At 41.3% G+C, this 25,181-nt stretch overlaps 1 protein-coding gene and 1 long non-coding RNA gene across 2 annotated transcripts in view; one reads left to right on the top strand and one right to left on the bottom strand.

Annotated features, from left to right (window-relative positions):
• The window catches only part of LOC137341374 (uncharacterized), a 39,499-nt gene extending 22,894 nt beyond the window's left edge, over positions 1–16,605 (bottom strand). Inside the window, exon 1 of the long non-coding RNA XR_010967018.1 lies at positions 16,539–16,605. This is a non-coding gene — a long non-coding RNA (uncharacterized lncRNA). The remainder of the gene's footprint in view (positions 1–16,538) is intronic.
• The window catches only part of LOC137341111 (zinc transporter ZIP11-like), a 602,857-nt gene that overhangs the window by 348,117 nt on the left and 229,559 nt on the right, over positions 1–25,181 (top strand). The gene's annotated exons all lie outside the window — the stretch shown is intronic.

Here is a 25,181-nt window from a genome sequence, read left to right as displayed (position 1 = left end):
ATCTGCAGATTAAAGTCACCCGTGATTACTGTAGTACCCTTGTTACGTGCATCTCTAATTTCATGTTAGATCCCATCCCCTATATTACCACAACAGTTTGAAGGCCTAACAGGCCCTTTTAAGTGGGGCTTCCCTGCTGGGAGGATTGGAGCATTTACCCTCTGAAACCATGTGTATGGACAGATGGTTTATTTACAGTGGGTTATTTCCGAACCCAACATTTTGTTTGGACTCCTGAAATCATGCTATGCATCACATGAGTGACACGCATTCATACCCTGCAATGCAGTATTATAAAATTGATCAGGTCTTGCCAATCAGCTTCAGCCCCCTGCATAGTGACTGCTGCCTTCTGTACAAAAATCATCAACATGGACGCCAGCCAGCCTGCCTTAACCCTGAACTCAGCGACACAGTGCAGTAACTGTGTATCACATCGCATTACCTTCTGTAATGCAATGTTAAGTCTCCACAGAATAAAGCATTTATACTGTCTTAATTAAAGTAACTGAATGTGAATAAGATAAACAGTGCAACTTGATGTGGTTTATGATAAACAAACTGCTGGTCCATTAAGTCTGTGTATCTTACTCGTCCAGTCGATGACCATTAAGCTCAGTGGTTCAGTCAACCACCAAGTCCTGTTGTTTATCTGCCCTTTCATGTGACAATTTTTTTTCCATCGACTGGAAGTTAATTGTTCTTCGAATCAGTGGAGTCCCACATTCTAAGTAGAATGAAAAAGAAAGAACTTGCATTTATATAGTGCCTTTCATGGCCTCAAAGCACTTTTATGGTAAAATGAAATACTTCTAAAGTAATGTAGGAAATACAGCAGCCAATTTGCGCACAGCCAGTTACCACAAGCAGCAATGAAATAAATGACCAGATCATCTGTTTTTCATGGTGATTAAGGGATAAATGTTGGCCAGGAGAAACTACCTGCTCCTCTTCGAATGGTGCCATGGGATCATTTATGTCTACCACAAAGGAATAACATCTTATCCGAAAGATGGCATCTCCGACAGTAGAGCACTCCCTCAGTACTGCACTGCAATGTCAGCATGGATTATGTGCTCAAGTCTCTGGAGTGGGGCTTGAAACAACAATCTTCTGACTCAGAGGTAATAATGCCTCCACCAAGCAAAGGCTAACACCTTAGTGTTTCTATAGTTGTACACATTCAAATCTAATGTAAAATGACACCATTCACACTGTAATGTAATTGTCCATTGCAGCAATTGCCATAGTATCTATTTTGAATAAAAGCATAAAGCGGGAGTTCCTTGGCCCTGTAATTAACATGGATATTCCAGTGTTATATTAGTGCTTGTGGCTAACTAGTTGGGTTGATGTTTCCAATGTGTTATCTACTACTTGGCAGTGGCTCATGGTTTAATCTGATGTTTGTCTGTTGCTGTGGAGCTTGCTAATTCATACTTGATAGCCTCAACATTCAGTTCTGGAACAAGAATCACACAATGCACCCAATTTCTGTACAATGTCCAAGGTCACGAGGTACCCAGTGTATAATGAGAGGAAGTTCCTTATGCATTGTGATTTAGGACTTTTACACACTTTCTCCCTTCCCCCACTGCCCTGATATTCTATTCTCCTCTTCCCCTCTCTCCACCCCGCCACCCCCCCCACCATCCATTAGCCAATTTGAGGTCAGGTAGTTGGGTTAGTTGAAAACTGGACTTGAGTGCTGAAGGCCTTGTGCTTGAATCCCAGAAAGTTCACTTCGTCTTTCATCTTGCTGGCATGGACGAAGTGAGTAACATGTCTAGGATGTCGAAGACTGCAGACACCGATTAGTGCTTACCACATTGTTGTGAATCTTCTGGCTGCTCAACAATGCCAACTGAAGCCATTTAATGCTTAATGGAGACTGCCTTTTGTGAGCGATCTCACTTTGGCTCTTTTGCTCAACTCTACAAAACATGCCTTCTGTGTCTGAGAAGGTATTATAGTTGATGGTTGGCTTCCTCCCAGGCCACTGTTGATTGACCACTGGAAGGTCCATGTAACCAGCCGAATGCATTGAATTGCTTTTGATGTCAAAGTTCGAAACAAACCTAAATTGTTATTTGAGATGTCAGAAAGGATGGATAATAGGTAGAGAAATTAGTGGGGACACAAAATGGCAGTTGGGCACCTGGTAACCAAAAAAAAAAGCTGGAAATATGAAAAAGCTTTTGATCTGACAACATATCTGAATGATTACAGGATTTTAAAAAGTTGGTGAATAGGATTATAGCATGGTAAATATAAATATTTTAGAATTTCAAATTTGAGTAAGAATCTGTGTGGCTGCCAAAGCTCGTCAGACCATTTTTTGAAAGCTGGCAAAAAGCCCTTGCGTGAATCACTCATCATTGCCTTTCTTGCAACCTCTCCGTATTTTGCAAGTCACTTCAACCTTTTGATGGTGCAGTTTGATGTTATGACTCTAATTTGAATGTAGTTTTATGATTGTTAGCAAATAAACGTGTCAGTTGAAGTGGGAACTGAGTCTCCCTTTTAACTGTCTAATTTGAAACTATATCGGAGTCAGGATTGTCAGATTACCAACATGCATAGATGAGAGTTTAGAACTCGGGGGCATAATTGCAGGATATGGGGTCGGCCATTTAAGCCGAGATAAGGGGGAATTTCTTCATGCAGAGGGTTGTGAATCTTTGGAATTCTCTACCCCAGAGGGTTGCGGATGCTGAATCATTGAATATATGCAAGGCTAGATGGATAGATTTTTAGAATCTTGGGGAATCAAGGGATATGGGGATTGGGTGGGAAAGTGGAGTTGAGGTCGAAGATCAGTCATGATCTGATTGAATGACAGAGCAGGCTCGAGGGGTGGTATGGCCTACCCCTGCTCCTATTTCTTATGTTCTTAGAGACTCTATGCAAAGAGTTATTTACTGTGTCCCATGCTGGTCGTTTCCCCTGTTATTGCCCCCATCTTCGCTTGCTCGTCCAAAGACTGCAGACTTGAACGTATCTGGTGGACAACTGCTGTAGCCAGCCATCGCCAGTTCTGGCTGCACCACATCAAGCCCTATCGGGCCTCAATTTAATCCAGCTAAACCGGACTGAAGCCATCATATTCGGCCTTCGCCACAAACTCCATACCCTTGCAACCGATTCCGTCACTCTCCCCGGCCACTGTCTCAGGCTGTTGCATTTGCTGAGCTTCAGATCTCTCATCCTCTCCAGCACAAGGACTGACAACTTTCGCCTGCGCCGCTACCTCAGCCCCATGGCCACTGAAACGCTCATCCATGCTTTTGTCACCTTCAAACTCCTTGTTCGGCTATCAGCATCAGTTGTCAAACTTGTGGGCTTCTGGGTTGGGAGTCCAATACTGTACAGGCTGCAGGGCGAGGAAAGTGAACCCAGTCAAACTAATACTTGGTTGCCCTTAACAATGGAGACACGTTGGAGTCAGTCGTATTTATTGGTTTGGTACGGCAGTTGTGTTGTGAGTGGCTCTGTGCTTTTTGCACCAATTAGAGCTTAGAATTTAATTAACATCTCGCAAGTTGATTCGTGCTTGGCTTGATTGCTAGGGCCAATGGTTTTGCTTGCTCACCTCCAGCATTCTAATAAAGTGAGCCTAAGCCACTACTCGATAGTATCTTTAAAACATTAACTTTAGCAATTTGGTCGTCTTAAATCAAGACCCAGGCTGCTTCATGTCCTTGTCCTGATGTCTGTCTCCTTTAACGAGCCATAAGTGATTGCTTTGCAAGCTTTGTTAGAGTAACAATAATTGATTTTCTTTATCCATTTTTCCAAATTACATGAAATATAGATTCACACTTGTCCATTACAGTGAGGATCTCATCAATATCGGCAATCAGTGCTTTGAAAGCACTGGTTTTAGAATGTGAAGAAACCCTTCAATTGCATGAGTTAATCTGATTTCCCCCCACACCTCCCCTTACTTCTGAGAACTTCTAAAATCTTGCCATCAATAACAAACACAATGTTAGAAATCTCACTAACCCAGAGTTCGGGAGGCAAAAGTGGGATTTCATGGGATCTTCAAAGCAGAGCAGAAGAGAGAAAATTCTGAGGCTTTTGTCACTTCATTGCTGCTCCAGGTTAGTTATTTTCTTCCCACTGTAGTACGCAAAGGTATAATGATACAAAGTGCAACATTTATCCAAGGAGAAAAAATCTAGGTCAGTCAAGAGTAATGTGTTCACCACTCAGTGCTTTAATTTCCATAAGTTACTGTTTCTTGTTATAATACCCCTGTGTAATTACTCTTCACATTGTGCATCGTTGCATGAAAGGTGACATAAACTTATAATCTCCAAAAGAGTGACTATATTTTGGTACCTGTCATATGGCCAGGATTAGCCTTTGGATCAAATGTCATGAAAATTGATTATATCCTTCTTCCTGTGTGCTATTAATCTTCTCAACATAACTAGCACAGCAGGTAGCTCGATTACATTTGACTGCTCTGTCTAACTCCTTTGTCCCTTGGGCCATTTTTCTTCAGTAATTTTCACTGCCTTCTCATTAATTTTTGCATTTTCCCTGAAACTGTTCAGGAGCATTATTTATGAAATCCTTTATATTGTCCTTTTTCATTACATATATCACTGCTTCTATTAATCTGTCATGGCAATTCTCGTTCGGACATTACATGCCTCTATCTCCATGTATATGTGTTACCTATATTTTGCTGGGTTTCAAAACTGCTAAAAATCTAGGAACACATTAGTACCCGTTGTAGGATGTTGTGTGTGCCATCACCCACTCACCTATTTAATTTCTGGTAATCAGCTCTCAATATGCTGAAGATCAGTATCACCAAATAAACAGCACTCATTACTGGTAAGCAACTCAAACCAGCCTCAGTAAGATAAATATTACATGGTGCATACTGTTCTTAATTGGTACATACTGTTCTTAATTCAAAGTCACAAATTCCAATTATCTGATAATTCTGATTTCTTTTTTGCATTAAATTCCTACATTGCTGTGTTACTTACATCATTGGATAATTCAAATTTCTTAGTGAAAGTAATAACTTCAAATTATCAGTAGCCTATTAAAAGAATAAAGAAATTGGTGGAGATGCAAAGTGGTAATCAAATCTTGGGGTTCTTGTGACAGTTGTTGCCTTCTGTCTCACTGCCAGCTACCTATATTTTGTTCTCACATTTGTATTGTGACCTAAATGAGTTACTTTGTACAATGAAGAGTGGCCAAAAAGTCCAATTATTTGTCTTAAAAAATTATCTTGAAAAGCTATTTGACTGCCTGGCGGAGAGGAGAAGAGTCACAGCGGGCTGAATCCTGTCCTCATCTGAAATCACACACTGTCACTTCCAGCAGAGGATTGCTGGACACCCATCAGGAACTGTGGCCAATTTTCCCCACTGTTAAAGGGGTTGCTGAAGCCAACATACTGCTGCTATCACTGCTTCAGATGAGATCAGCGATCTCAGCACAGACTAGGGAACGAATCTAGCCACTGAGGGAGTGGAACAAAAGTCATTAACAAACTGATCTTTGTGACTTTTATAACATAGTTGACAGCATTATAATAAATAATTATCGGAAATTGTAATGAAAGCAAACAATTCTTTGAGTAGGAGAGTAGGAGGTTTAGGGGTGATCTTATAGAAGTCTATAAAATAATGAGGGGCATAGATAAGGTAGATCTTTTCCCAAAGGTAGGGGAGCCTATAACGAGGGGGCATAGATTTAAGGTGAGAGGGGAGAGATACAAAAGGGTCTAGAGGGGCAATTTTTTCACTCAAAGGGTGGTGAGTGTCTGGAACGAGCTGCCAGAGGCAGTAGTCGAGGCGGGTACAATTTTGTCTTTTAAAAAGCATTTGGACAGTTACATGGGTAAGATGGGTATAGAGGGATATGGGCCAAGTGCAGGCAATTGGGACTAGCTTAGTGGTATAAACTGGGCGACATGGACATGTTGGGCCGAAGGGCCTGTTTCCATGTTGTAAACTTCTATGATTCTATCTATGATCCTATAATAAAGTAGGATATTAAAAGCAGAATAAAAAACATACAACGGTAGGAATGCACAATCTGGTGGGACATTGGGTTGCATAATACTGTACTTTTGCATTAATGTACTGCACCATAGAGGATTGAGAAATGGAAAGGTCACACTGATACAGTAGTGTAAGGTTAAAATTGCGGCTCATTGTAGCAATCTAAGAGGGAACTTAGAACGGCACATTGGTTTTCATGTGAGCAATTTAAGTTTTAAAACATTCAGACCAATGCAAATCTATGAATGTATTTGAGTAACAGTAAAAATGAATTATTAGCAAATTAGAAGCTAAGCAAAACTAAACAGCCTTACAGGATATGGCAAACATATGAAATTGTAGATGCAAATGGTTTTCAAAGATATTAATTGTGCAATCTTGAAATATGGTAAAAAAATTCAAATATAAGGTAATAAAAATTAATTTCCAGAATCATCAGTTTGAAACAGGCATTTGTTTTTCAGTAACATTAAAAACACTAATTTCATTGTGTTGCTTTGTTTGATTTACAATTACTTTGTATTTAATCAGGATCTTTTCATTATTATGCGTGGTCTCATTACACAGTGGGATAGAAACTAATAGAAATGTTGCCATGCATAAAAAACGAGCTCAAGACAAAGTCTCAATTTAAATGTGAATATCATTTTCCCTGGCGCTCCTTTGAGATGTGGTAATGTTAATTGAGCCTTGTGCAAAATTACGTGGCTAAACAGACCTCCCATTCCGATTGCAAACAATTCTTCAACAACTATATTCTTTCTAAACAATGTTATTGAATATTTTTTACATCTTTTAAGTATACAGAAAGACAAGGAGAAGAAAAAAGGGAGAGTACTTCACAAAGAACAGTATGCATTTACAGCAGTAGCTGTATATAACAGGGCAACAGCACATGCATATTCTACACTCAACATAGAATCAGAGCGTTGTTACAGCACAGAAGGAGGCCATTTAGCCCATCAAGCCTGTGCTGGCTCTTTGTAAGAGCTATCCAGTGGCAAATGCCTCCTTATTAAAGGACTGAATGTCGGCTACTGGTGGGGGGGTGGGGTGGTATGTACGTTCGGGCAGAGTTGGAGGAATAGAGCGTTTGGAAGGGGGATTGGCAGAGAGGGTTGAGGCCATCAAGGGATTTTTAGACAAAGACAAGGGTTTTAAGTTTGATATGTTGGAGGTGGAGAAACAATGTAGACCAGTGAGGAGAGAGGGGATGGGGGAATAGCACTTGCTGTAGGGCAGGATGCATTTGGAAAAAGTTGGAGTTGATGGTGAAGGGATGGCCAGCAAGAAAGGCATTGCAATAATTGAATCGGGAGGCACGTGTAAGAGTTACAGTGGAAGAGGGACTGAGGTAGGGGTGGAGTTGGGTAGTATTGTGGAGGTAGAGGTCAGCATTCTTAGTTATGGATAGGATGTTGGGTTTAAAGTTCATCTCAGGGTTGAACAGGACCCCAAGGTTGTAAATGGACTGCTTCAGCCTGAAAGAGTAGCCAGGGACGGGGGATGCATTAGATTTTGTGGTGGAGGCCAAAGATGATGGCTGCAGTCTTCCCGACGTTGAGCTGCTCGAAGTTGTGATTCACCCAAGACCTGAAATTGAACAAGCAGTATGAGTGCACAGAGACTGCCGAGGGGTCAAGCTAAGTATTGGAAAGGTAGAGCTGTGTGTCATCAACATATGCGTGAAAACAGACCCATTATAGATGATGTTGCTGAGAGGCGACATGTTGATAAAGAAGAGGGGGCCAAGTTAGATCCTCGAGGGAACTTAAGAGATTGTAGTGTCGGGGTGGGGAAAGAAACGATTGCTTAAGATGCATTGGATATTTTGGGATAGGTAGGAATGGAACCACGCAGGGACTGGACGACAGAGAAGAGCATTGGAGGAGGATAGTTTGATCGACCATACCAAAGAAAGAATGAGGAGCGATAATGCAACATGGTCACAGAGGATATAATTTGTGACTTTGTCCAGGTCTGTGTCATTACTAGCCATGATGTGGAGATGCCGGTGATGGACTGGGGTGGACAAATGTAAGGAATCTTACAACACCAGGTTACAGTCCAACAATTTTATTTTAAAATCACAAGCTTTCGGAGATTATCCCCTTCGTCAGGTGACGAAGGGGATAATCTCCGAAAGCTTGTGATTTTAAAATAAAATTGTTGGACTGTAACCTGGTGTTGTAAGATTCCTTACATGTGTCATTACTGTGAGAGCAGGAGAAGATTGAACACAAAGTTTTAGGAAGATGGACAGGGAAAGGCCACAACACATTTTGAGGAGCTTAGAGAGGGAAGAAGGTTGGAAATGGTGAGGTGCTTGAAGAGGCTAGATGGGTTGAGGATGGGTTTTTGAGAAGTTAATTTTTGGATAAGATTAACTGTGTTTTCTGAGGGGAAAGCGCCAGTGCCCCTTATTCAGTAGCTGAAGTGCTCAATAATAATAAATTGAAGATGGGTAATCTATGTCTCCGCCACTGCCTCCTTGCCGAAGTTGAGACAAGTTGATGTGGGGCGTGCTTCTATGACAGTTGTTCGCTGCACTAAAGATCAGCCATGATCTTATCAAATGGCAGAGCAGGCTCAAGGGGCCGAATGGCCTGATCCGGCTCTTAATTCGTATGTTAAATAATAAGACTGTGATTTTAAACTAATAATGACTGCAAGAGGCAGCTGATATGCAGCAGTGTTATTGTAGCTGTTAATCCAAACGATCTAATGGATTAGGAGAAGTTCCCAGCACCTTAGAGGATATTTTGAGTCAGTAGTGAGTAAGTCTCTTTTTTTATGAAAGACATTGCATAGAGATATTGGGGTGAAGTGAAAAGGAAAATTGGGTGGTGTCTAACAGGCACCAATTTGCCACGTCTGTTTTGTGCCCCGCTGAAGTTGAGTTTCACCCCTGTGAATAAGTTAAATTAGAATTATTTTCATTCCAACACCCCTTTGAACCCCTGTTCTGCCTCCGAAAAGTACTGCTACTTTTGTCAGAATAAATCTTTGTATTTCTGAATTTGGGTGTTTTTCTGTTGATTCATGATTGTGTGAAGAAAAGATTTAAAAAGTCATCTCACCAGAGTGAGAGAACAGGGAGGAAGAACCTATAAAATAGAAATTCTAGATGTGTACAGCTGTGAATAAAGTAGCTGGTGTTAAGTTTAGTTCTGTTCGGTATTGTGCATTGTGCAATATATGAGCAGCCTGGCATGTTTTGGTTTAAGTCCACATGAAACGGATGGTTTCATTTTTTTTGAACGCATCAGTGCTAAGAGGCCAATTGTCAGCAATATCACAAACAGTAGCTTATTACTGTTTCACAAAAACTGCTTGCCTGCTGTTAAAATATTGCTGCATTATTATCAACCCATCACACTTTCGTAAACAAGCTTCTTCCTCATTCCATCTGATCCAAATACAGATGAATTAGACGGATCAAGTTGCCTCTTGGAAGGTCCCCTAAGGAAAGGAGTCCACTTTGTGCCCAAGCATCTAATTATGGGGACCTGTTTTGTTTTCAATGGTATGAGGGGACTCCCTTCACATTGAATGAAAAATATCACAGATGAACGTGCAATAGGCAAAGATAAAATTGGATTTCTCAAGAGATTATGAAGACTCTGTAGTTTATCACTCTGGACCAGAACTGAGGGGAAAATGACTTGAACTTTTGCTCACTTAGTCTGTTAGCATTTCATGAAGGGAATTCTGGAAACCCCCAAATAAGTGACAACTTGTAAAAAGTCCGAGATGGAGTCACCTGCAGGAGGCTTCTCGGGACTTTAACTGAGCATTCAAGTAATTAAAAGAAATCTGCACAAGAATGTACGAATGATGACCTAAATGGTGATGTGAGATGTCATGTTCTTTATATTGAGGACATCATCTTCAAGAAAGCTCCTGGTGAGAAAAGAGTTCTTGTTTGAGGACCAGGCAGAACTAGAATTATAGAATGATACAGCACAGAAGGAGGCCATTCGGCCCATTATGCCAATACTAGCTTAAGCTCTGTGTGTTTTTGGGAGAGGACTGTTAACTGACACCAAAGTCTGTACTCACTGCGGCTGACAGAGGTCTTATGTAAATTGCAGGAATGAGGGAAATTACATGGTTCTTGGGCAGCTATTGCCAATAAAACAGATTCGTCACTGATATGCGTGTGTCATGGAGGTAAGGCTGTGAGGAGGTGCATATCACTGTAACCATGGTGATGCATGTTAGCTACCTACGCTTTACACACCTTGTGGCTAATAAATATTAATGAATCTCTGGAGAAAGGGGAGACAGGAATTTTAAGTGAAATTCTGAATACTGAGAGCTGTAAGCTGAATTATGCTGTGAAGCCTTCAAATGATCTCTCATGCCATGTGAAAGAGAGAAACAGATTTGTACCGTCCCTATTTTTGATTCTGATTATAACTATAAGAAATCCCGTACATTTTTGTTTATGTCTGTTTAAAAGATAAGTGTGAGGTGGTGCATTTTGGTAGGAAGAAAAAGGAGGCTACATTCTGTTTGGATAATAAGAGTCTAAATGAGATAGAGCAGCAAAGGGATCTGGGGGTGCAGATACAAAAATCACAAAGTAACGATGCAGGTTAATAAGGCCATAAAAAAAAGCAAACTAAGCACTGGGGTTCACTTCGAGAGGGACAGAATTGCAAAGCAGAGAAGTTATGTTAAATTTGTATAGAACCGTGGTTAGACCACATTTGGAGTACTGTGAACAGTTCTGGTCTCCATTTTATAAAAAGGATGTGGAGACATTGGAGAAAGATTCACAAGGATGATACCAGAACTGAGAAGATATACTTATTAGTAAAGGCTGAACAGGCTGGGGCTCTATTCTCTGGAAATGCGAAGAATGAGGGGTGACCTGATAGAGGTCTTGAAGATAATGATAGGGTTTGATAGGATCGATGTAGAGAAAATGTTTCCATTTGTGGGGGAGTCCAGAATTAGAGGTCATAAATATAAGATAGTCACTAATAATTATCTGTATATTAAATGACCACGGCACCATTTTTGTCCAATACGAACAAATTTTTTATACAGAATACCTCTGCACTTTTTTTTGCATTTCCTGCTTCTATTTCCAACTATTGATAATATAAGAGCAACTGAACACTTTGTTTTGTACTCGCCAAATACTGTATTCATTTAACAGTTCTTACAGTGACACTGTACCACAGACACAATTATGTAGAACAAGTAAGTGTAATGTTTGCATGAAATGTTATCTGGATATTACAGTCAGCGTGGTAGAAAACTCCCCATAAAGAAGATATTTGCCAGTTGTTCGTATTCTAGGACAAAGTCTGAAATTCTTTAAAGAAAGAACTTATTTTCTGGAATTCAGGAGAAACTTCTTTACCCAAAGAGCGGTAAGAAAGTGGAACGTGCTACCACAAGGTGTAGTTGAGGCAAATAGCACAGATGCATTTAAGGGGAAGCTGGATAAGCAAATGAGGGAGAAAGGAATGGAAGGATATGCTGATGGGGTTAGATGAAGTCGGGAGGGAGGAGGCTTGTGTGGAGCACAAACACCAGCATAGACAAGTTGGGCTGAATGGCCTGTTTCTGTTCCTGACTCTGTAACTCTCTGTAAAACTACTGAACTCAGCTAGCCAACAAATTAAAAGAATCTCAACAAGTGTTCCATCACAGCCAACACAGAATGAAACCTGGTTTTGAATTGATGTGGCCTCTCCGAGGAACACGAGTTCTATTTTCCCTTCCATATACAATCTGCAGATGTTTAAAACTCAAGCCTGGCATCACATAACAACTGCAGCATAAATTATCCAGTTGTCTCTGCTGCTCTTTTTAAGCTTGGTGGTGCCTCACCCCAATGTTCTTCACTTGGCTTCTCAAAGCTCTGTGTTGTTCTCAGAACTTTTGCAGGATCGGAACTGCCTAATGAAAGGATTCGAATCAGGTAATTCGTGTAATAGTTGGTTAATAACTACCTTATTGAGTATTTTGGACAATGAGAGGAAAGTAAAATGAAGTGAGGCAGAGGTTAGAGTAGATGTGCCTCCCAAAACAGCAAACATGAATCTCCTTTAGTGCTGAATGGTGCCCTCCAGTGTTACAAGTCCAGTGTTGCAAGTCCACTCGATGAACCCAATATGTATTGTACTTGCATATTTTTTTGTTCATTCTCTGCTGGCAAGGCTGGCATTTATTTCCCATCCTTAGTTGCCCTTGAGAAGGTGATGTTGGGACCTTTGACTTGAGCCGCTGGAGTTTGCATGGTGAAGGTACTCCCACAATGCTGCAGGTGGGATATTCCAGGATTTTGACCCAGCAACAATGAAGGAACAGCGATATATGTCCAAATCAGAACCTAATGATGGAAGGAAGGTCATTGATCAAGTAGTTGAAGATAGTTGGGCCTCGGATGTTGCGCTGAGGAACTCCTGCAGCAGTGTCTTGTAGCTGAGATGATTGGTCTCCAAAAATCACAACCACCTTCCTATGTGCCGGGTATGACTCTAGCCAGTTTTACGAGGGCATTTTGGTGCCATATTCGGTCAAATGCTGCCTTGATGGCACTGTCACCTCACCTCTGGAATTCAGCTCTTGTGTCCATGTTTGGACCAAGGCTGTAATGAGGTCTGGAGTTGAGTAGTCCTGGCGGAACCCAAACTGAGCATCAGTGAGCAGGTTATTGGTGAGAAAATGCTGCTAGATAATACTGTTGATGACTCCTTCCATCACTTTGCTGATGATTGAGAGTAGGCTGATGGGTTGGTAATTGGTTGGATTGGATTTGTCCTGCTTTTTGTTGACAGACATACCTGGGCAATTTTGCACATTGTCGGGTAGATGCTAGTGTTGTAGTCCTGTGTTGTCGCTTCACCAGGTTGGCACCTCATTTTCAGAAACACCTGGTGCTGTTCTGGACATGGCCTTCTGCACTCCTCATTGAACCAGGATTGGTCACCTGTTTGATGGTGATGGAGGAGTGAGGGGTATGCTGGGCCATGAGGTTACAGATTGTGCTGGAATGCCCATCTGTCCCACTTAGCACAGTGGTAGTGCCACACGACACAATGGAGGGTGTCCTCAATATGAAGATGGGACTTAGTCTCCACAAGGACTGTGCAGTGGTCACTCCTGCCAATGCCGTCATGATCAGACATATCTGTGATCAGTAGTTTGGTGAGGATGAGGTCAAATAAGTTATTCTCTTGTGTTGGTTCCCTCACCACCTGCCGCAAGCCCAGTCTGGCAGCTAAGTCTTTCAGGACTTAGCCAGCTCGGTCAGTGGTGGTACTACCGAGCCACTCTTGGTGACAGACATTGAAATCACCCACCCAGAGTATATTCTGTGCCCTTGCTACCCTCAGTGCTTCCTCCAAGTGTTGTTCAACGTAGAGTACTGACTTATTAGCTGAGGGAGGGCGGTTGTTATGAATTGCATAGCCAAGTGGTGAAGGATGGAATAATGTGGCATGGTCTTCAGTTGCTTCCAAGCCTTTATTCACAGAGATTCCCCTGACACACCCCACACCCTCGATAAGCTCTCATTTTAAAAGGATACAAGAGAGTTCCCATTTGACACAGACCACCTGAATACAATTAACACTAATTGATATAAATCACGTGATACAATTAACAGCGGCATGTGGTAATCAGCAGGAGGTTTCCTTGCCGATGTTTGGCCTGAAGCCATGAGACTTCATGGGTTCCAGAGTTAATGTTGAGAACTCCCAGGGCCACTCCCACCTGACTCTATACCACTTTGCCCCCACCTCTGGTGGGTTTGGCCTGCCGATGGAACAGAACATTCCCACGAATGGTGTTGGAGGAGTCCGGGATATTAGTTGATAGGCTGTTGCTTTATCAATCTGTTGGTCAACCCGCCCAATTTTGGCACCAGTCCCCAGATGTGCGTGAGTAGGACTTTGCAGGGTCGACTGGGCTGGGTGTGCCTTCATCCTGTCCTAACTTGATGCCAAGTGGTCCATCCGGTTTTATTATTCTTTGTAGCCACGTTGACTGTTAATTGAACACTGGAAGGCCCCCAGATGGGAGCAAGTGTATCGCAACAATTACACTCTAGGGTCGTCTGATATTGAATGTTCTATCCAGAGAGAATGTTCCAGAAAGTCTGACATTAAAGCAACCATCACATTGCCACACCAACTGAAGGTTTAGCGGACATAACAGAATCTATGTCGGGAACTGAATTATAAGTGGGCTACAGGATATACAAATGAGGAGATAACTGACTGCTAAGAAGTTAAGATTCTGCACCATGGCTTCTGTATTTAGTGAAATGCTAGAAACTATTGTGCAGTTCAAACATCTTGCAAAATGATTCACGATAGCTATGATTATTGCATTCCATCAAAATAAAACAAAAGAGTGTGGTAAATTCTCATCATTTTATAAATTCTCATTACCACAAAGAAGTGCTAAAATCCTTAATGCAAGAAGCCCATCACTCTGATTAGGTGGGTTTATTTGCGTCACTGAGCACCGGGGGTTTAGATTCCTGTAGGGCTGCATTGCTGGCTTCTCAGTTAATGAGCTGTTTATTCCTTTGTTGTTTCTTTATGTTCTTGCAGTTAGAATTGCTGAACAATTCCACGTCGTTAATATTGGGAAAATATTTTCACTTCAGATATTTCTGACTTCAAATATCTTATCAGACATCTTTTTCTTCCTTCATTTTTACCTCCTAAATTTACCTCCTAAATCTCATTATGTTACATTGGGTTGGGTATTTTTGAATTGACTTTACATCAAGAAATTCCCAATGACCAGGTCTTCAAGATCAGTGCCAGCTAATGTCTAACCTTTTCTACCGAATAACTTGATGATTCATGATTCTTTTTCCTCATTTTAAGTCAACCGTTTAGTCTTGTTGAATAAATGCGTTTTTCGCATTAACACAACAATTGGATGAAGTGATTAACTATTTAAAGGTTAATGCACTATAATAATCCCTGGTTAGCTGCGATGCCCCAAGGAAAAGACCTTGAAGTGCACCTGCCAAAAATAAGCACTGTAGTTTCTTGGAATAGTGCCCTTTAACCCAGAAGAATTGTTTTTGAATCCAGCACAACCCAGCTCGCTCATTGGAGCATGAACAAAAGAGATAAAGTGGGGAGAAAAAGCTTCCAGCAGCCTCAATCCAGTTATCAATAGATTACAATCCACAACACAATACTGTGCCCGATTTGCTACCTGTGGACGTTATTGTAGTTTGACACTGCTGCTGAGTGGACACAAGCATAGGAAACAAATATGTCACACAAAGGCATTAAAGGAAATTCTGGGTGCTGTTCTTGAGGTAAGAGTAGGGTTGCCAACCCTCCAGCATTGTCCTGGAGTCTCCAGGAACTTAAGGTTAATCTCCTGGATACTGCCGCGAGCAAGCCAGGAGAAAAATGATAGGGGCATTAAAAAATATTGTGCACTTTTTTCATTTTCTTACAACATTTTTGTTTATTAGTTATAAAAGTATTGGAGATTGGGGGGGCATAAAAGGCTGTTTGACAGGGTGGGGCAGTTGAAGGCAGGAGGTCATGTGATGAAACCTCCTAAGATTACATCCAACTCGAGTTTACAACCCTGGGTAAGAGTCAATTGGTGTTATCTGGGCAATGCAGCAGAATCTTTTTTTTTGCTCTTATACTTATTTGGCCAGGTGTTAACCTGAAGTGATGAAATTAGCTCAGATGGTAGTTAATTCTTTGAACTCTTTTTAAACATTTTTTTAAAAACTGTTCACCTTTTTCATTCACATAAGATAAAGAAATAAAATAAGACTTGCATTTATATAGGACCTTTCACGACCTCAGGACGTCCCAATGCGCTTTACAGCCAATGAAGTACTTCTGAAGTGTAGTCGCTGTTGTAATGTGGGAAACACAGCAGCCAGTTTGCGCACAGCAAGGTCCCACAAACAGCAATGTGATAATGACCAGATAATCTTGTTTTTTAGGTGTTGGTTGAGGGTTAAATATTGGCCCGGAGACCGGAGAGGGGGGGTCTTTCCCTGGTGTTCTCGGAAATAGTGCCATGGGATCTTTTACATCCACCAGAGGGAAGACGGGGCCTCGGTTTAACGTCTCATCCGAAAGACAGTGCCTCCGACAGTGCAGCACTCCCTCAGTACTGCACTGAAGTGTCAGCCTCGATTTTGTGCTCAAGTCCCTAGAGTGGGACCTAAACCCACAACCTGCTGACTCAGAGATGAGAGTGCTACCAACTGAGCCACGGTTGACATTGATTTGGTAAATTTATCTGAATATAAAGGGGGCAATTTTAACCTACCCCGCCCGTCTGGAAACTGACGGGGTTGGGTGCAACGCTGGGTTTACACCTCACTCAATTTTATTCTCCATTGAAATCAATAGTAAGTAAAATTGGGCGGGGTGTAAAACCGGCATTTCCCCCCCGCCCCCCCACCCCGATCCTGTAGGTTTCCCGCCCAGTGAGTTAGGTTAAAATTACCCCCAAAATGTTTCAACACAGTACCTGAGAACTGGCTGAGATATTGAAGTCTGGCTCGATGCTTGCTGCAATCCTCTGACTGTATTATTCTCTAACAACCCACGAGGAGGCACATGAGAGTGACCTGGCATGACTTGCTTTTTGATCGCCCCTCCCATTGAGGGAGTGCCCGGCCCGTCTTTTCTTTGCGTGGGCACGATGAGGAATTCGGCTTGTGGAGAATTTCGGTTTTTGAGAGCCCATCTTTTGCTACTTTATAACACTCTATTTGTATACCCATGCCCTGTGCTGCCACCTGGTGGCTTTTAGACTTATAATGCCAATTAAAGGAGCTCCTGACGTGAATAGTTCCCATGTGTGCCTCTGAGCAGCATTCTCTTGACCTGCAGTGAATTACTATTTAAAATAGTGCAACTTCTAATCACCGGTCCCATTGGGCTCCACGCTCCTCCAGGATCAGGTAAAGAGATTGATGTACTATGTTGGTCACTGCTATGTGCAATCGTAGCAGTCGGAGGAGAGCAGTTCCTCAGCTTGCTCAATTACAAGGTGAACGTGGGGGCAGAAGGCAACCCATGACTTTTATTGAAAAAAAACCTGTTCACTTTTGCAAACTTATTTCACTACTTCAAAATAGTTAAGATAGAGCTCATGGTGCTCAAAGCTGTGTAATATTTACAAAATTAAACTGCACAGATGCATTAAATTTTCCTATTTTTGTGGAGATATGTAACATGACATTTAAAATCTCTTCTTTGATATACAAAATATCCCCAAGCTACTTACAACTGAACTTTCAAACTCCTAAATCTAGCCTTAGGTTCTGCAGTAGGCAGGATACTTCTGCAGCTGTTGATATGCTTGACCCATCCTTTACCTCCACCTTTGATGTCTTTGTCCCCAGTAAAAGCCCTACTCTCTTCCACCCTGGTTGTTCCCCTGACATGGCTGCCATTATGCCTGCCTCTAGTCCAAGGGCTACAGACTTGAGTGTATCTGGCACACAACTGGTTTAGTCATCAAGTGGCAGATGTGGCTGGACCATATCAAATGCTATTGGGCCTTGCTCTGCTCTGCTCTGCCAAAACCACTCATTACTCAAGGATCATCATGGTAAGCAAAGATAACATCTGGCTTTTTTCCCCCACTGCAAATCATCTCCTTTAACCCTTCTCCCCTCCCCCTCTACCCTCGCCTCCCACAACAAGTGCTTGGAGCTCATGGACTTCCTTGTCAATTAAGATTGAGACCATTGGTTCAGCTGCCTCTGCCGCATTCCTCTCACCAAGCCAAACCTCCCCTCAGGTTCCCTACTGCCCTCGCCCTGAACCCCTGTCTTTCTCTAGTTTCCTTCTTATCTCCCCTCGTGCCCTTTACGAGCTCATCTTGTCCATGAACTCCACCTCCTGCTCCCTTGACCCCATTCCCACTAAACTGCTGACCACCCAATTTCCCTTCCTGGCCCCCACGCAAGCTGACATTGTAAGTGGTTCCCTCTCCTCAAGTAGTGTCCTCATCCTTTTCAAAACCACCATCATCACCTTCTCCTCAAAAAAAAAAACCCAACCTCGATCCCTTTGTCCTTGCAAACCTCCTGTCCCTCTCCAAAGTCCTTCAACATGTTGAGGGTTATAGTGCCTTTAACATAGAAAAATCTCCCAAGGCCATTCATAAACGAGTATCCTCATAAATCAGATAAAACTTTGATACTGAGCCAAAGGAGGAAGTATTAGAAGAGGTGGATTTTAAGGAGGGCCTTAAAGGAGGAGAGGGACATGGAGAAGCAGAGGTGTTTAGGGAAGGAATGTCATGATATTTTATGGACACATAGTAAAAGGAAGGTAATCAATCCGTTTTATCAATAACATACATTGGTGAAACTTCATTCATGAAAAAGATCAAATGTCTGAGGGAGTTGAAACTCAAACTGTGGGGAAGGGACTGCCCTATATTGCAAACTGATCACATTTGCTGCTGTCATCGTTGCTTTGTCTGTTCACTACACGTATAGAGTTGTTTTAGTGGTGAACCAGCCCAGGCGTACCCTACTTTCATAGGATAGACTATTAGAGTCCTAAGGGATGCCAGTGTTGGGATGGACAACTCTAAACAGTTTGCCCATAAGACAAACCCTTGTTAAAAAGCTGCAGGATGATAGCTTGAAGTGTTACTTCTTGTTTGTTGATGAGTCAGACCAGAGGTTGGATGTGGTGGGTGATTTTAATTAATAAGGGGATGATGCATGGAAGAAACGAAAATGCTTTATGAAGGAGAAATTATTCCACATGATTAAAGGCCTATAAATAAACTGTCTGCAAATGGAGGTCAGACACTTGCAGAGAACATCTCAGCCTCTGTCAAATGCATTTCTGTTGAATTGCATATCACTGAAGAGCTGAATAAATTGCATGTTATTTGCAGAGACAGCATTCGACATTGGACTCTCCACAAACAGCTGTCAATGAGTATTTGGATTTGAGCTTTCCATTTACGTGGGTATTTACAAATCCTCACTTTTCTCTGCGACATCTGCAATCCTAGAGACAGAGATAATGATTCACAAGATTTTTTGTAATTTTTTTTGTCTTTCCATTTCACAATTTTGATGTTTTCTGGGACGCCTACAAAGTATTCTGAAATACTGACATTTTCCACACACATCAATCTGGCGTGTAAATCGCACATGGTTTTATGAGCTGAAAACCCACAAGTTTACAAGCAATCTTTTACCTCTTGGCTGATCACTATACATGTTGTGGAATTTGAGCATGTTTCATATTTCAGTGGGTGCAAACATTATGAAGTTGAAACAATTTTTAAAAAATCACCCTTTTAAAAAAAAAGTGTGCCTACCCCCAATTCTACAATCCATTTCCCAGAAAAAGAGGCTCTTTGCAACGATCATGACCCCTTCCATTGCTGCCCTATAACAAGTCGCTGTTTGAAAATGGTTCAGGATGACACACTTTTCAGATTTCTTTGCCGGATTATCACTCTGTGCCTCCCCTCATTTTATTTTCTCTTCTTTATTTTGGCCTTCCTGTTACATGTATTGCTGCCTCCGCCTCCCTCTTTTCCACTCACAGCCTTTCTCTGACAGACAGCATGGCTGAGATCAGCACCTCACTGTGTGGGCAGTAAGTAGCAGGCACACACCCACTTCCTACAAGCCAACAGCACGTAATGTTTTAGAGAGTCTATGCACTGTGATCATTCTATTTCCATTTTGGCTCAGCCTGTCCATAATTGAGAGCCTGAGAGTTTTACACTGCAGCTATTCTGTGTGTACCATTTTGACAGTGGTACCTGCTTTTGGAGCTTTGTAAAGGGACAATACTACTTACAGTTATACTGAGCCACTCGCTTCAATCTCCATTCAGGGGAAGCAGAGCTCTTGTGATCCGCATTTAAAAAGATGCACAAAATTCTGCTTACTGGCCTCTAAGTGTTGATGAAATTTCTAATTTTAGGAAAGAATGGGTGAACTTAATGGCAGCCTGCTGGATTGCTTTGGCTGTTTATGAAACTTAGTCTCGCACACTTTCAACTAAATTATCACTTCCATATTGTGTCTCACCACAAGAAAAATGACCAGCTAAGCCCCTTTTGGCTGCAGTTATTTTGCTCATCTAGTGTTACTGTGATGTAAGCTATGCAATATAACTATACGATGAGTTGCATAATTAGCCTCTTGAGTACTCTTTTGGGAGGGTTCCATTGGAAAATTTTGAAAATATTGAATTGTCTCTGAAAAATTGACAAAACAACATATTTCTTGTTAATGGGTTGTTTATATTTTGGATTATACATTTAAATGCAAACTAGATCATACACTTCCTGTAGGTGATGCCTATTTTCTACAGACTCTTTCCATAAGGCCTATTGCAGTCTGTTGAAGGCTCGAGGGGCTGCATGGCCCACTCATGCTCCTATTTCTGATGTTCTTATTGGCGGGTAACATAAAATGGAACCCAAAAATCTTTTATAAACATATAAAAAGTAAAAGGATAATTAAAGGAATGGTGGAGCCGATTAGGGACAAAAAAGGAAATCTTCTTGTGGAGGCAGAGGGTATGACTGAGGTACTGAATGAGTACTTTGCATCTGTTACCACAAAAGAAGAGAATGAAGTTAATGTTGCAGTAGAGGAGGAGGGATTAAAAATATTGGGTAGGATAAAAATAGTGAGAATGGAGGTGCTAAATAGGTTAGCATCATTCAAAGTTAACAAGTCACCTGGTCCAGATGGGATGTATCCTAGGTTGTTGAGGAAGTTAGGGTGGAGATAGCAGAAGCTCCCACTACAATCTTTCAATCCTCCTTGGATAAGGGAGCGATGTCAGAGGATTGGAAGATTATAGATGTTACACCCTTGTTCAAAAAAGGGAGAGGGATAAACCTGGTAACTGCAGGCCAGTCAGTCTAACGTCAGTGGTGGGAAAACTACGAGAGACCATTGTCAAGGACAAACTTAATTCTCACTTGGTGAAGCATGGGTTAATAAGGGACAGCCAGCATGGATTTATTGAAGGCAATTCATGTCTGACTAACATGATTGAGTTCTTTGATGAAGTGACAGAGAGATAGTGCATGAGATGTATATGGACTTTCAAAAGGCATTAGCTAAAGTACCACATAACAGACTTATTCGGAAAATAGAAGCACATGGGATTAACTTGGGTATGTAATCAGCTAAGGGATAAGTGGCAGAGAATAGTGGTGAACGGATGTTTTTCTGACTGAAGAGAAGTATGCAGTAGGGTCCCACGGAGGTTGATAATAGGACCATTGCTTTTCTTTTTACATATAAATGACCTGGACTTGGGTGTAGGGAGTACAATTTCAAAGCTTGCAGATGATACAAAACTTGGTAATGTAGCAAATAGTGAGGAGGACAGTTGCAGACTTCAGGAGGACATGGACAGACTGGTGAAATGGGCAGGCACATGGCAGATGCAATTTAATGCGGTTAAGTGGAGAGGCAGTATAATCTAAATGGTTCAATTATGAGGGTGGTACAGAGGGACCTGGGGATGCATATTCACAAATCTTTGAAGGAGGCAGGGCAAGTCGATAAGGTGGTTAAGAAAGTTTATGGGATACTTGCCTTTGTAAATTGGGGTATTGAATACAAAAACAAGGAAGTCACGCTAAACCTTGACAAATCACAGGTTAGGCCTGAGCTGGAGTATTGTGTCCAATCCTGGGCACTATACTTTAGGAAGTATGTCATGGCCTTGGAGAGGGTACAGAGGAGGTTTACCAGGATAATACCAGAGATGAGGGACTTCAGTTATGTGGAGGGATTGGAGAAGCTGGGATTGTTCTCCTTGCAGCACAGAAGGGTAAGCAGAGATTTAATTGGCATGTTCAAAATTATGAGGGGTTTTGATAGAGCAAGTCGGAAGAAGCTGTTTCCTCTGGCAAGTGAGTCGGTAACCAGAGGTCATAGATCTAAAATAATTTGCAAAAGAACTAGAGGGGAAATGAGGAGACATTTTTTTACAGAGAGGGTTGTTAAGATCTGGAACGCACTACCTGAAAGGGTGGTGGAAGCAGATTCCATTGGAACTTTCAAAAGGCAATTGGACATGTACTTGAAGAGAACTAATTTGCAGGGTTATGGGGAAAAAGCTGGAATGTGGGACTAAATTGGACAGTTCTTTCAAAGAGCTGGCACAGGCACGATGGGCCAAATGGCAGTCTCCTGTGCTGGAAGATTTTATTATATTAAGTGGGAAAAATATCCTCACTTCAGTTTGATTACCAGTTATTGTAAATTGACTCTTGCTGGTTCAGAAGAATTGAGAAGTGAATTAAGGGAGCTCAGGTTGGGAGAAAGGGACAGACAGGTCATTAATTCAATGACACAATGTGCTCTGAAAGTGACAGATGTTCAGAAAACATTCCATATGGTCTTTGCTGGCTTTGGATCATTATTCTTGATTGTGTGTGGAGAAATTTATTCAAAGAATGGGACAAAAATACCTTTAATGAGCTCTGTCTATCCAGAAATGTTCAAGAAGCCTATCACTATAAATTTATAGGGGTGCATTTAAATTTTTGCTACAAAATAGCCCGTGGAAATCTTCCCTGATTGTCTAATTCAGATTTTACTCCAGTGCTGATATGGACATGTTTGCAGCTGTATAAAGTAATGTTGGAAAAAGAAAGTGGTTCAACATAACAGATCGAATGGACAGAAATATTAGTCCCTCCACACCCAAACTTCAGACAGAAAATCTGTGAGATACTTTTCTAGTATTCCAGTTTAGCTAAAGACTAAAAAAAAGTACCAATCCAAAGAAGGTTCGAGCATATATTTGATCAGGATCTTTGGCTTCCTGATGTTGCATGAAACCATGACAACCCTGCAACACTCGAATCTTCAAATAATGAGGGTGTACAGGTGATTTTCCCATCAGAGGCATCACAGCTGAGCTGATTCCTGGATGGCAATCAGGAGTAGGAACCTGTCGAATTTTTTTTGCCCTCTCCCGAACATGGGGAGACTATGGCCAACTTAACATACCTGCTGCTGCCTCAGTTGAAATCAAGTAACTCAGCACTGATCGGGGATTGAACTTGGAATCACATCAGGGAGTGCATTTACCCACCAAGCCACGAGGGGACCGGTTTCCAATATTTTTCCTGTTGCTTCACTTTTTTAAGTAAGCAGTGAAACAGATGCATTTTAATGCGGCAGAAATGGCTCCCGAAATAGCGGAGAACTGAACAGCGCTCACCGTTGTTCGTGGCGAAATGGAGGAGCGAGTTCTGGTGTTCGCACATGCGCAGTGAAATCTGGAACTTGCTCCTTCTGGTTTACCGGTGATATGACAGCTTCGATATAAAGGGACATCGCACGTTGCAATCAGAGAAATCATTAAAAAATGCAAACTTGCTTGTCTGCCCAGCTGTAAAGGAACAAATTACACCACGAAACAAGTACGCTTAAAGTTACCAGGTCTAAACAAAGTTTTAACAGCGTGATAAGTCTTAATGACTGCCAAACAACTAAAAATTAACTTTTAAAAATGTGGAGTCTCAGTACAACTTATTTTAATAGTTTTAGGTCATAAAAAATTTTAAATTTAAAAATTACTTTTTTAAAAACTTTTCCCTTTTGTCTCTCTTATTTAATTCAATTATTTCTTACTCTCTCATTTTTTGCAGTCTATAACTGTTTTTACATTGATTTAAAATGTTCATTTCCTGGTTTAATGTACCAAGCCTGCAGAGACAGTGAATGCAGCTTGTCAAAAACGCTGTGATCTGATAGGTTGAGGGGAGAGATTCCCCCAGGGTTCGAGCTTCGCCTGAACTGATGCTGGGCTCTTCTCCGCTTCCTAGTAGAGGAAGTGGCAAACGAAAAGGTCGCGGTAAGTTTGTGGGTTCGGATAAATCGATGGAGCAGCAAGGAGTGTTGATTCGCCATTCCGAGCGATTTTTACCCCAAAGTGTTTCTGGGACAAGTAGCCCACGACAATGCAACAGTGTATCAATATAACAGGTATTTGACATTGTGTCAAGTGCACTGTTATAAGATGACATAGATTACTATTCTTTTCCCACCAAAAACAGTGGAACAGAAAGTTTCTTTACAGTTGCAAATGGTTTCCAAAAACTTAGATTTGCAACTAAATCTGGTTTCTGCTTATGCCTCGCCGTATGTTCTGCCGAATAGATGTTTAGCCTTTTGTATCTTGGCATAAAGACCGAGCCTAATGAGAAGCAAAATACTGCGAATGCTGGAAATCTGAAATAAAAGCAGCAAATGCTGGAGAAGCTCAACTGAGCATTTTCTGTTCTTATTTGAGCCTAATGAGAGTTGTTTTTAAAAAAAAAATTACGCCTCTGTGAAGCGCCATGGGACATTTTCCTCTGTACAAGTTGTTGTTGATACTATGGGGGTGAAGTCCTTCAGTGATTCTCCCACTCACCACTGTAAGTTCTGCAGGGGTGCAGGGGAAGCCCTGAGGAACTTCATACATATAGATATATCCGTAATAGATATCCATCAACATTCTAATGGAGTTTGAGTGAACCAAACAGATTATGCATATTTGCATACTATATCATTAAAATATTACGTTAATTTGCTACAGTGCATAATGTCCCATTCAAAACAGTCATTCCTTCATCTGGCAGGGTTGGTATGTACTTAGCATATTCAGCTATGAATACAAGGATACAATTTTACGTGATTGCTGCCACTCTTAGACAGTAATTATTTTAATTACATGTGGCAACCGATAATGGACCTTAATGAAACATTAACAGCTGCATTAATTGTTATTTTTTCCCCCTAATTGGCAGTGGACTTTAGAGAAAATTAAATTGTATAATTTTGAATATGTGATTCAGTCAGGAAACTATAGATTTGGACAGATCTCTTAATGCAATGAATAGGATTAATTCACAACAGCAGCCTTTTAGACTTGCATTTAATTCACAATTATTGCATGTTTGCTGAGAAAGAACAGACCAGTTCTTTACATCACAAGGAACACAATGCTTTATTCTTCTTTACTTAAACACTATAAACTTGCAGTTGCATAAGAGAAAAGATTTGTTGTAGAAAAAGAAAAAAAAATCATATATATTTGATAATGAGACATGTAACCTTCACTTCATACTGACACAATATTAAGAACATAAGAAATA

The sequence above is a fragment of the Heptranchias perlo genome, chromosome 23 (assembly GCF_035084215.1).
Source record: "Heptranchias perlo isolate sHepPer1 chromosome 23, sHepPer1.hap1, whole genome shotgun sequence".
Lineage (NCBI taxonomy): Eukaryota > Metazoa > Chordata > Chondrichthyes > Hexanchiformes > Hexanchidae > Heptranchias > Heptranchias perlo.
Note: the sequence above shows the minus strand (reverse complement) of the source record. Positions and strands in the feature narration are given on the sequence as shown.